This window comes from Neovison vison, chromosome 3 (genome assembly GCF_020171115.1).
Source record: "Neovison vison isolate M4711 chromosome 3, ASM_NN_V1, whole genome shotgun sequence".
Classification (NCBI taxonomy): domain Eukaryota; kingdom Metazoa; phylum Chordata; class Mammalia; order Carnivora; family Mustelidae; genus Neogale; species Neogale vison.
The window spans coordinates 136420565-136433464 of NC_058093.1; the positions used below are offsets into that span (position 1 = coordinate 136420565).

General features: G+C 38.9%; 1 protein-coding gene across 4 annotated transcripts in view; it reads right to left on the minus strand.

Annotated features, from left to right (window-relative positions):
• The window catches only part of SERPINB11 (serpin family B member 11), an 87050-nt gene that overhangs the window by 21490 nt on the left and 52660 nt on the right, over positions 1-12900 (minus strand). For 2 of the 4 annotated variants that reach the window (XM_044242847.1, XM_044242846.1), the window contains exon 1: positions 522-678. The exons of the other annotated variants lie outside the window; for them this stretch is intronic. The gene's annotated coding sequence lies outside the window, so the exon portion shown is untranslated. Of the gene's footprint in view, positions 1-521; positions 679-12900 lie in introns of those variants that run through there. 4 annotated transcript variants of the gene reach the window in all.

Here is a 12900-nt window from a genome sequence, read left to right on the forward strand (position 1 = left end):
AAGAAGAACTATTCAGGAAATGTGAGGAAGAAACGTATCTTAAAAGGGGATACTGTCACTAAATATTGCAAGAGAACAGAACATTGTAAGACATTCTTTCCAACATGTCTAGTTATTAATAAGACCACTCCAGTGCAGTTAAGATCTTCTGAGGAACTAAGAAAAGTTTCATCACACAGAGGCCAGAGCCATGTGTAACAAGCTCTGCTCTAAATAAGGCTTATTAGTAAGTAGAAAGTATCAACAGAGATCTATTTTGCTAAACAAATGAGAGGTTTGAAATTAAGTCAGCCTGCCTCAAGGATTTAAAAAATGTACACCATCAATGTTAATGTATTAACAAACATGTTAGTGTATTCTTCAAGAGATCAGCAAAAGCCACACTCAATCAAAGAATAATCTTCATGCTCATTTGGTTCATTACACACCTGTCCAGCTGCCGTATTCTACTACTCTTCCTCTGCTTCTCTAAGACAACAAGCATAGCTAAGATAATGAAGTACAGAAATACTTCTCTTTACCTTTTTTGCTTTCCAGGGTGCAGCGGACAATTTGGCAGGTGTGATGTGAGTTGTGTCCCTGAAGAGGAAATATAAAGGCTTCACTTTTGCCCCTCCCTTTCCATTGTGTCCTTAGTGATTCAGCTCTACATCCGCCTGGTAGAAAGGACAGCCCTGAGACGGAACTCCCTCTAAAGGCCACCCAGAGCTGCTCTGCATCCAGGAGACTCTTGGGATGGCCAGCACTTTCTGGAGATGTGCCCAGTTCTTCCCTGCTAATGAGGACACATTTACAAACCTAATCTCTATTCCAGAAAATAAGCTGTCTTTCTAAAAAGAGCAACTGGGAAACATTCAAGTTGGCAACACCATATTCAAAATTCCAAAGATTGCTGTTTCAGTATGGACGGCAGAGACCGTGATTCAACAGGAAAGATCCCAGCTGTGACAGAAACACTCTAACCATGATGGGAGCTTCCTGGCCTGAGGCCCATTCACCCCAAGACTTTCTGAGCTCCCTTGCATGGAGTATGTTTTTGTGAGGAGCTTCTGCTCACAGGTAATTCTTATCCCATAAAAAGGATTTAACAATGAGCTCAAACGGGACTTATTCTGTGGTTTCTGTTTAAAAGCTTGGTAGGAGCAGCAAGCCACCCCTACCTAAAGTGAGTTCAGTGGTATGATTCAGCACCATGCAAGAAAGATTATAGATTAGGGGTAAACATTAAAGCTGGAGACAAAAAAAAAAAAAAAAATGTTTGGGCTGTGCAATAGCCAGAATCAGCACTATGAGACAAGCCCAGTTTCCCAGAGGCAATTCTTGCCCATGTAATACACAGCCTAGCCTCCCCAGGGGGAGACGATTGCCAGACATAAACTATGATGGCAGACTACACTGCACTTATGATAACAGAAAGTCCCTTTGGCCAGTGATTTTTCTGCATATTGTAGGTGTGCAGTATGTTCTCTTCTAGTCAAAACTCAACCATTCTAGGGATACCTGCCTGGCTCAGTTAGAACACGAGACTCTTGATCCCAAGGTGGTGAGTTCAAGCCTGACAATGGGTGTAGAGATCACTTAAAAAAAGAAATCTTAATGAAACAAGATGGGATTGGGAGGGAGACAAACCATAAGTGACTCTTAATCTCACAAAACAAACTGAGGGTTGCTGGGGGGAGGGGGGTTGGGCGAAGGGGGGTGGGGTTATGGACATTGGGAAGGGTATGTGCTTTGGTGAGTGCTGTGAAGGGTGTAAACCTGGTGATTCACAGACCTGTACCCCTGGGGATAAAAATATATTATATGTTTATAAAAAATTAAAAATTAAACTCAAAAAAAAAAAAAAGAAATCTTAAACACACACACACACACACACACACATACCCGTCAACTACTGTGAAAGCCACAAGAACCAGAGGAAGTATATTTAAAATTACAGCCCTAATATTCATTATGCCCATAAGATCCACGTAAAAACAATTGTATATATGCAACTAATCATACAGAACCAAGAAGAGTGCTAAATCGGTCCAGTCATCGTTGGGGGATTTTGGGGTAGGGGTGGGTTTTTTGCTCAGAGCAAGTGCTTTCCAATGTGAGCTCCTTCTGACTGGAAGGAGCTCCTTCCATCACTTAGAAGTTTTGTATCCATGATTAGAACTAATCCTCTACCTTGTCAGCTTATTTTCATCTCTTTTCAGAGCTAGTAAAAAAAAAAAAAAAAAAAAAAAAGCCTAATTTTCTTAGCTTTTTTGCTATCTAAGAATTGAACTGATTAAAGATCTTTTTCACCCTTAGTCTATATGGAAACCCTATTATTTTCCCCACTAGAGAAGTTCTTACACTCCACTCAATTTTTCCTTCCAAGTGGAAGGACACCCAGTAACATAACACTCTTTGCCTCTCTTTACTCTCTCTCATCCCCTCCCCCTTCCCCAGTGTCTCAGCCTGGAGTCTCTGAAAGCAGAGCCATAGACAAAATCTTGCAGGCCTGGAATCAATGAAGGAAATGATCTCAAGGAATAGAAGAGAAAAGTGGTACAGGAAAAGAGGGAAAGCTAATACAATGAGGTAGACACTGGTACCCGATGCCATGAATCTTCTAAAATGTATCTTAGAACTGTCTACACAGAGGAAAAATGAGGGAAGCATCTACTCTACCAGCCTTCATCCCCCCTGGTCAAAGGTGACCTCGTGTGTGAAAACTTGGGTTGTACTTGTACACATGTCAAGTATGCCTATCCCTGCCAAAGCATCAGAAAAGCCCTGGAACTAGAAGCAATACAGGAACAAGGTATTTCCAGGTTGCAATGTACAAAGGCATTCAAACCCTGTGCAGAACTGACAGGCTCACTAGCAGCTGGATTAGGAAGTGGAATGACAGCATGTAAAGTGGCCACAACAGGTGTCCAACACATCTAATTCTTGACATTGCCTGTGGGTAGGTTTAGGAGAAAAGCTGCCAGTTTCCTCGTGGGGGTGCTAGCTATCCAAAGGAAGTGCACACTCTGGTCTTCTCCTCCTACCCCCGGTTCCTCTTGGGGCAGTGTCCCACATTGAGGGTCCAGTAATTTCTATGATTAGGTTGCACGTCTGTCTAATTCTTCAGCCCAGAATTAGAATCCATTGCTGGCTCATATCTAATCCTGTATTTCAACCTATCTTGACCTGTAATAAATATTTTATTCTCCATCTGCCTGAATTCTTCAACTTTCTCTCAATATTTCTCAGGACTTGGGTGAAGTAAGAATGTTATTTATTGGACCTCTTAGCCTAGGACAGTTAGCATGGGCTGGAGAGCAGAGTACATGCTAGATTTCGGTCCCCAGCTACTCCCTCACTTTGGGCAGGCCATCTTGATGATGGCCTCCATCAGAAGTTAAAGGAAATTTTCAAGAAAGAACCTGGAGGCAACCAAGAGGGCATAAGTAATCTTAATGGAAGTTGCCTTAATGGTGTTTTAAGGGAAGAATCTAGGCTACAATGCATCGCAGAACATACTAGAAAAGAACACACCCTTGAAGAGAAGCTGTGACATAAGAATGCTAGAAGAAGCAAAGTTGTGGAACTTTTTATTTGTGACTTTAGCCTATTCCAACAAGGGAAAAACAATGAATGATAAATATTTACAACCCTCCCAGAGGAAAGAGGTTAAAAGACCAGTTGAGCCAGTACTAGATCTGTGGTGTCTATAAATATAACAAATGAAGGGTGAATGTGAGTACAAGACCAAGAAGTAGAAGATTTGCTGTGGAATCTGAATGAGCCAGGTCCTGTTGAGACTGAGTCAATTGTTCTTGGGAGCTGAGCGTGGAAGTGATGGTAGGGACAACTTTGGGACTGTCTGCTCCATGTTATGGGAGATGGAAAGGGATGGAGAATGTTCACATCTGGAATTTTCACTTGCATTATGCCATCCCCCTTCATAGGGTAGCCAAATTTAGCAAGTAAAAATACAGGATACCAATTATATGAATAATTTTACAGTATAAACATTTCCCCCAATATTATATGGAACAAATTTATACTATGTATAGCACATATTCCCACTAAAGAAATCATTATCTGAAATTCAAATTTAACTGGGTGTTCTGTATTTTATCTGGCCCCACCGCTTTGGCATTTTCCTGAGACATTATAGTAAATATATACACTTACTGGCATTTACTTGAACTAGACACAGAATTAAGAAAGGTCCATAAGGCAGCTTGAAGCAGATCTGCATACTCAAGTTATGTACTGAAGGAAAGAAAAAGAAAGAAAAATGGATGAGTAGCTATTGTTAGAGAAAAGAAAGAAAAGTCGATAAGAAAAGCAACACAAAGAGATATACAACAGCAAAATGCAATGCAGGTAAAAAAGACAACTTTACATAAAATGAGATGGTCCTTCCCAAACACAAGAGTACAGCAAAAAAGTTATTTATATTTAAATAAATATGCATACATGAGCTAAAAGTTGTGTCTAGATTCTTAATTCCTGATGGATAGACATGCTTCTTGCTAATTATCTGACATTTAGTGAGCACTCAATAACCATTTTTTAAACTGTCCACCTTTTTATTGAGTGGAGGGGGAAAAGGTGTGTTCCAGACTAAGACAGAGTAAGACGTGAAGGTTTGGAAAAGTGGAGAAGGTTTGCAAAAGTGGATCAAGAAGACATAAAATGCTTCCTCACTAACTGTCAGTTGAGGCTGGAACTACACATGATTTGTAATATAAAATGAGAATGATATTCTGACAGGTGCATTTTGCTGTGGTTTGTAAGTTCCCAGCTAGGCTTCCTCAGTCCTTGGAATGTAATCACCCAACCAATCCCCATTTTTTGTAAAAGTTTCAGTTTTCTGACAGGACATTTCCAAAAAATATGACATTTTCAGTGAAACACTTTCCTTGACATAAAGCAACTTTTTCAAAAGGAGTCATGTCGTGTGAAAATCAAGAGTTTTGAAAACAACACCTAGGGCACTTTCCTACTCTTGACAAAGACCCAGTTGCAACAAAACGGAAAGAGTGTGAGGCACAGACCCAAGGAAAATAACCAACAGTGCTATTGTTTTATTTTCCACTAGACACAGAAAGAGACTTACAACTATAATAAGCAACTCAGGTAAGCCAAGAAGAATTCACTACTTAAAACTAGGCAAACAGATTAGGGGCAAATATTCACCATGCATACACCTGAAAAAAGTGTAGGTCACACTTTTTAAACACACTTTTAAAACACACAAGCACCTTTTTAAACACACTTTTGAAACACACAAACACCTACAAACAAAAAAGCTAAAGAGAAATAAATGACCAAATATTTCCTGACATAAGGCAACTCTTTCCAAAAAAGAGTTCGTTTGAACACTTCACTGAAGATTATGTATGAATGGTGAATAAGCACATAATAGTGCTCAATATCATTAGTCATCAGAGAAATGCAAAATAAAACACAAAGGCGCATCACTTCATAGCCACTAGAATGAATAAATACAAAAGAAAATAAATAAGAAAATAATTATTTGTTATTAATGAATAATACCAAATGCTGAAGAAGATACAGAGCAACCAGAACTCTCTCACAGTGCTGGTGGGCGTGTAAAATGGTACAGCCACTTTGAGAAAAGGGCCAGGTTCTTAAAAAGTTGAACTTGCATCTACCACGTGATCTAATAATTCCTCTCCAAAATATTTATCCAAGAGAAATGAAAACATTACTTCCACCACAAGCCTTTTTCAAGAATGTTGACAGTAGCTTTAAACATAAGAGCTAACCACTAGGTGTCCAACAAGAGAAAGTGGGGACACACTATGATGCCTCTTTTACACTGGAACACTACAAAGCATTAAAAAGCAACAAACTGCCAATACACACAATAACACTGCGTCACTCTGAAAAGTGTTATGCTGAGTGAAAGAAGCCAGACCAAGGGAACAAGAACAACATAGGTCTATGGGAAGTACATATGGTAAGCACACACAGTAAGAAAAATCAAAACCACAATAGTGGTTGTTCCTCTTGGGGCAGGATTACCTGGGAAAGGACATGCACCTGAATGTGTGCATTAGTCAAAATGGATTAAACTGACTGATTTGGACACTTTACCACATTTAAGTTATACATTAATAATAGTATTCTATTTTATTTTTATTATTTTATTTTATTTTTATTTCTTTTTAAGATTTTATTTATTTATTTATTTGTCAGAGAGAGAGAGAGAGAGCACTCACAAGCACACAGAGTGGCAGGCAGAGAGAGAAGCAGACTCCCTGCCAAGCAAGGAGCCTGAAGCGGGACTCGATCCCAGGACCCTGGGATCATGACCTAAGCCAAAGGCAGCCACTTAACTGACTGAGCCAGCCAGGCATCCCTAGTGTTCTATTTTAAATTAAACTTTTCATTTTGAGAGAATTGTAGGCTCACTCACATGCAGTTGTTAATAAATAATATAGAGTTCTCATGTATACTTTACCCAATCTCTCCCAAAGACAGCACCTTGCAAAACTGTAGAACAATGTCACAACCAGCATATTGACATTAGAAAGTTGCCTTTCTAAAACAATACTCCCTACCCCCCCCAGCCTCATCCTTAAGCCCCGGTACCCACTAATCTGTTCTCCATTTCTAGAGCTTTGTCATTTTAATAATGGCATAGAAATGGAGTTGTACAGTGTGCAATCTTTTCAGATTGCCATTTTTTCAATCAGAGTACTACTCTGGAGTTCCATCCAAGTTGTTGCATTTATCAATAATTTATTCCTTTTCAGTTCTGAGTAATACCCACAGTATGTTTAGCCATTCCTGCTAGAAGGACATCTGAGCTGTTTGCAGTTGTAGGCATTACAAATAAAGCTGCTATAAATATTTACATACAAGTTTTTATGTGAATATAAGTTTTTAATCTCCCTGGGATAGTGCCTAATTTGGGGGTCATAATTTCATGTTTAGTTTAGGACTTTTCATGTGTGTGTGTTTGTGTGTGTTATAAATTGCCAAATTGTTTTTTGAGAGTAGCCATACCATTAGCATTGCACCAGCATATATAAGTGAGCTAGTCCTCCATATCCTCGCCACTATGAGCTGTGGCTATTTTTTATTTCAGGTGTTCTGATAAGTGTGTAGTGATACCTAACTGTAGCTTTAGTCTGCATTTCCCTAACAGTTAATGATATGGAACATCTTTTCATGTGTTTATTTGCTATCTAAATATGCTCTTCCTTGAAATGTTTCTTCATGTCCTTGTCATTTTCTAATTGGATTGTTCAGTTTTTAGTACTGATCTTGGAGAGATCTTCATATAGTCTAGAAACTAGTACTTTGCTACATACTTTCACTTGACTTCTCCTCTTCACATGCACTTTCACAGAGTGAAAGTTTTTAGTTTCATGAATCCAATTTATCAATTTTTTCCTTTTACTGATAATGCTTTTGTTGTCAAGTCTAAAAATTCTTTGCCTAGTCCTAGATCCCAAATACTATCTATCTTTTTCCTAAAAGTTTTATAGTTTTACTTTTATATTTAAAAGTCAATTTTGGGTAGAGGCAAGATGGCAGAGGAGTGGCAGACTGAAATGACATCAAGCTGCAGGAGTTCAGCTAGATAGTTATCAAACCATTCTGAGCACCTACAAACTCAACAGGAGAGAGAAGAGAAGAAGGGCAGCAATTCTAGGAACAGAAAATTGAACACTTTCTGGAAGGTAGGACTGCGGAGAAGTGAATCCAAGGCAACGGCAAGATAGACCACAGGGGGAGGGGCTGGTTCCTGGCAAGTGGCAGAGCAGTGGAGCACAAAGTCCTAACTTTTAGAAGTCTGCTCCACTGAGGAACATCACTCCAGTGGCTAACGGGGTGGAGCCCTCGCAGGCACAGTGTGGTCTCAGGACCTGAGGGGTCATGGAAAAACCGGGTGTTTCTGAGTGTGGCAGAGCTGCCAGGTATTGGGAGTGGAGAAGCCAACTACAGAGACAGAGTCGAGGAGTGAGCTCTCAGCTCAGGGTTACCTTAAACTGTGATCCACGACACAGTCAGGCCATTTCTATTTGAGCAGAGATCCCGCAAGTGGCAGATCCAGGGAGACTCACCTTCCTCCTCTGGAGGCAGGAATCTGCTGGGTTTGGAGACTCCAAACGGGGCTGTGTGTCAGAGACAGAAATGCTTGGTCACAGATCGGGTGAGCCCAGAGTCCAGCTGGAGACAAGGGAGACGGGAGTGATTGACCCCTATCTCTGAGGGCGCACTGAGGAGTGCCGCCATGAACTCTTGGCTCCTCCGGGCTGGAGATTGGGAGGCCGCCATTTTTGTTCCCATCCTACAGAGCTCTACAGAAAGTGTTCAGGTAACAAAAACTCCTGAGAGCGAACTCGAGCAGATTTCTTAACCTGGCGCCTGGCAAGGGCAGTGTAATTTTGCCTCAGGCAAAGACATTTGAGAATCACTACAACAGGCCCTTCCGCAAGATCAGCAAGGACATCCAGCCAAGACCAAGCTCGCCGATCAAGGAGAACAGCGGAACTCCAGAAATAGGAGAAAACAATACATGGAATTCAAGGCTTTCTCCCCATGATCCTTTAGTCTTGCAAAGTTAAATTAAATTTTTTAAAATTTATTTACTTGACAGACAGAGATCACAAGTAAGGAGAGAGGCAGCCAGAGAGAGAGGAAGGGAAGCAGGCTCCCTGCTGAGCAAAGAGCCCCATGTGGGGCTCGATCCCAGGACCCTGGGATCATGACCTGAGCCAAAGGCAGAGTTTTTAACCCACTGAGCCACCCAGGTGCCCCTAAATTAAATTTTTTAATTTTATTTTTTTCTTATTCTATTTTTTAAAATTTTACTCTTTCCTCTTTTAATGTTTTTTAACTAGTTTATCTTAATGATACCTTCCTAAAAAAATTTTTTTTAAACCTTCATTATTATATTCATATTTTATCCTTCACTGTATTTAATCTTATTTTTTTGTATACATATAGGGTTTTTTTTTTTCTAAAATATTTTGGGATACAATTTCTTCTAACAGATCAAAACATACCCTAAATCTAGAACAGGGTTTTATTCTATTTTCCAGCGTAAGCACATTCTCTCCCCACCCCCTGCCTTATTTTTTTCTTCTTCTTTCTTTTTCCAACCAACTTATCAATTCCTTTTTTAGAATTTTTTTAAAATTTTCATCTTTCCAGTCATATTCCATCCCTTCATCATGTTTACCCTTGTTTTTTTATATATGAGTTTTTCTTTCTTTAAAATTTTTGGAGCTAGTTTCTTCTAAGAGACCAAAATACACCCAAAATCAAGTGGGTGGCTCTGTTTTGTTCACCAGTCTAATATATACATATATATATATTTTTAATTTCTTTTACCTCCTTTCTTCTCCCCCTGGTTTGGGGTCTCCTCTGATTTGGTTAGTACTTTTTTCTGGGGTCTATGCCACCCTTTTATTATTGTATTCTCTCATTCACATATTCTTATTTGGATAAAATGACAAGGTGGAAAACTCACCACAAAAAAAAAAAACAAGAGGCAATACTGATAGCTAGGGACCTAATCAATACAGACACTAATAATATGTCAGATCTATCCCTGATATGAGGAAGTGGTGATGCAACATGGGGGCTTAAGTGGGTAGGAGAAGAATAAATGAAACAAGATGGGATTGGGAGGGAGAGAAACCATAAGTGACTCTTAATCTCACAAAACAAACTGAGGGTTGCTGGGGGGAGGGGGGTTGGGAGAAGGGGGGTGGGGTTATGGACATTGGGGAGGGTATGTGCTTTGGTGAGTGCTGTGAAGTGTGTAAACCTGGCGATTCACAGACCTGTACCCCTGGGGATAAAAACATATGTTTATAAAAAATAAAAAAATTTAATAAAAAAAATAATAATAATAATATGTCAGATCTAGAGTTCAGAATGCCAATTCTCAAGGTGCTAGTTGGGCTCGAAAAAGGCATGTAGGATATTAGAGAAACCATATCTGGAGAAATAAAATTCCTTTCTGGAGAACTAAATCTAACCAAGCTGAAATCAAAAAATGAATTATGAGGTGCAATCAAGAATGGAGGCTCTTACTGCCAGGATAAATGAGGCAGAAGAGAAAATTAGTGATATAGAAGACCAAATGATGGGGAATAAAAAAGCTGAGCAAAAGAGAGACAAACAACTACTGGGCCATGAGGGGAAAATTTGAGAGATACGTGATACTGTAAGATGAAACAATAATAGAATAATTGGGATTCCAGAAGAAAAAGAAAGAGAGAGAGGAGCAAAAGGTATATTAGAGAAAATTATAATAGAGAATTTCCCTAATATGGCAAAGGGAACAAGCATCAAAATCCAGGAGGCAGAGAATCTCCCTCAGAATCAATAAAAATGGGTCCACACCCAGTCATCTAATAATAAAACTTACCAGTCTTAGTGACAAAAAGAAAATCCTGAAAGCAGCATGGAACAAGAAATCTATAACATACAATGGTAGAAATATTAGATTGGCAGCAAACTTATCCACAGAGACCTGGTAGGCAAGAAAGAACTGGCATGATATATTCAGAGCACTAAATGAAGAAAAATATGCAACCAAGAATATGAGACCCTGCTAGGCTATCATTAAAAATATAAGGAGAGATAAAAAGCTTCCAGGACCAATAAAAATTAAAAGAATTTGCAAACACCAAACCAGCCCTATAGGAAATATTGAAAGGGGTCCTCTAAGCAAAGAGAGACCCTAAAAGTAGTAGACCAGAAAGGAACAGAGACAATATACAGTAACAGTCACCTTATAGGCAATACAGTGGCACTAAATTCATATCTTTCAAGAGCTACCCTGAATTTAATGGGCTAAATGTCCCAATAAAAAGACACAGGGTCAAAATGGATTAAAAAAAATCAATATGCTGTCTGCAAGAAACTCAGTTTAGGCCTGAAGACACCTCCAGATTTCAAGTGAGGGGGTAGAAAACAATTTACCATGCTAGTAGACATCAAAAGAAAGCTGGGGTGGCAATCCTTATATCAGGTCAATTAGATTTTAAGCCAAAGACTATAAAAAGAGATGAGGAAGGACACTATATCAAACTCAAAGGGTCTGTCCAACAAGAAGATATAACAGTTTTAAATACCTATGCCCCTAACATGGGAGCAGCCAACTATATAAACCAATGAATTACAAAATCAAAGAAACACATTGACAATAATACAATAGTATAGGACTTTAACACCCCCCTCACAGAAATGGACAGACCATCCAAGCAAAAGATCAACAAGAAAATAAAGCCTTAAATGACACACTGAACCAGATTGACATCACAGATATAGTCAGAACATTCCATCCCAAAAGAATAGAATACACATTCTTCTCTAGTGCACATGGAACATTCTCCAGAATAATCACATCCTGGGTCACAAATCAGGTCTCAACTGGTACCAAAAGAATGGGATCATTCCCTGCATATTTTCAGACCACAATACTCTGTGAGCTAGATCACAGAGGAAAGTTGGAAAGAACTTAAATACATGGAGGCTAAAGAGAATCCTACTAAATAATGAATGGGTAAATCAGGAAATTAAAGAAGAATTAAAAAAAATTCATGGAAACAAATGATAATGAAAACACAACTGTTCAAAAATCTGTGGGACACAGCAAAGGTGGTCCTGAGAGGAAAGTATATAGCCATATAAGCCTTTCTCTAAAAACAAGAAAGAGTTCAAGTACACAACCTAACCTTACACCTAAAGGAGCTGGAGAAAGAACAGCAAAGAAAGTCTAAACCCAGCAGGAGAAGAGAAATAATAAAGATCAGAGAAGAAATTAATGAAATAGAAACCAAAAGAACGGTAGAACAAATCAACAAAACTAGGAGCTTGTTCTTTGAAAGAATTAATAAGATTGATAAACCCCTGGCCAGAATTATCAGAAAGAAAAGAGAAATGACCCAAATAAATAAAATTATGAATGATAGAGTAGAGATCCCAACCAACAAAAGAAATACACAAAAGAAATACAATTTTAGGAACATATTATGAACAACTGTACGTCAGCAAATTTGACAATCTGGAAGAAATGGATGCATTCCTAGAGACATATAAACTTCAAAAACTGAACCAGGGAAAAATAGAAAATCTGAACAGACCCATAACCAGTAAGGAGATTGAAACAGTCATCAAAAATCTCCTAACAAACAAGAGCCCAGGGCCAGACAGCTTCCCAGGGGAATTCTACCAAGCATTTAAAGAAGAATTAATACTTATTCTCCTGAAACTGTTCCAAAAAATAGAAATGGAAGGAAAACTGCCAAACTCATTTTATGAGGCCAGCATTACCTTGATCCCAAAACCAGACAAAGACCCCATCAAAAAAGAGAATTACAGACCAATATCCTTGATGAACACAGATGCAAAAATTTTCACCAAAATACTAGCCAATAGGATCCAACAGTACATTAAAAAGATTATTCACCACAACCAAGTGGGATTTATTCCTGGGCTGCAAGGTGGTTCAACATCCACAAGTCAATCAATGTGATACAATACATTAATAAAATAAAGAACAAGAACCAAATGATACTCTCAATAGATGCTGAAAAAGCATCTGACAAAGTAGAGCAACCTTTCTTGATCAAAACCCTTCAAAGTGTAGGGATAGAGGGTATATTCCTCAATATCATCAAAGCCATCTATGAATAACTGACAGCAAATATCATTCTCAATGGGGAGAAAACTGAGAGCTTTTCCGCTAAGATCAGGAACACAGCAGGGATGTCCACTATCACCATTGCTATTCAAGTGCTAGAAGTACTTATAGTACTTCTATTACTAGAAGCCCTAGCCTCAGCAATCAGACAACCAAAAGAAATTAAAGGCATTTGAATTGGCAAAGAAGAAGTCAAACTCTCACTCTTGGCAGATGATATGATACTTTAT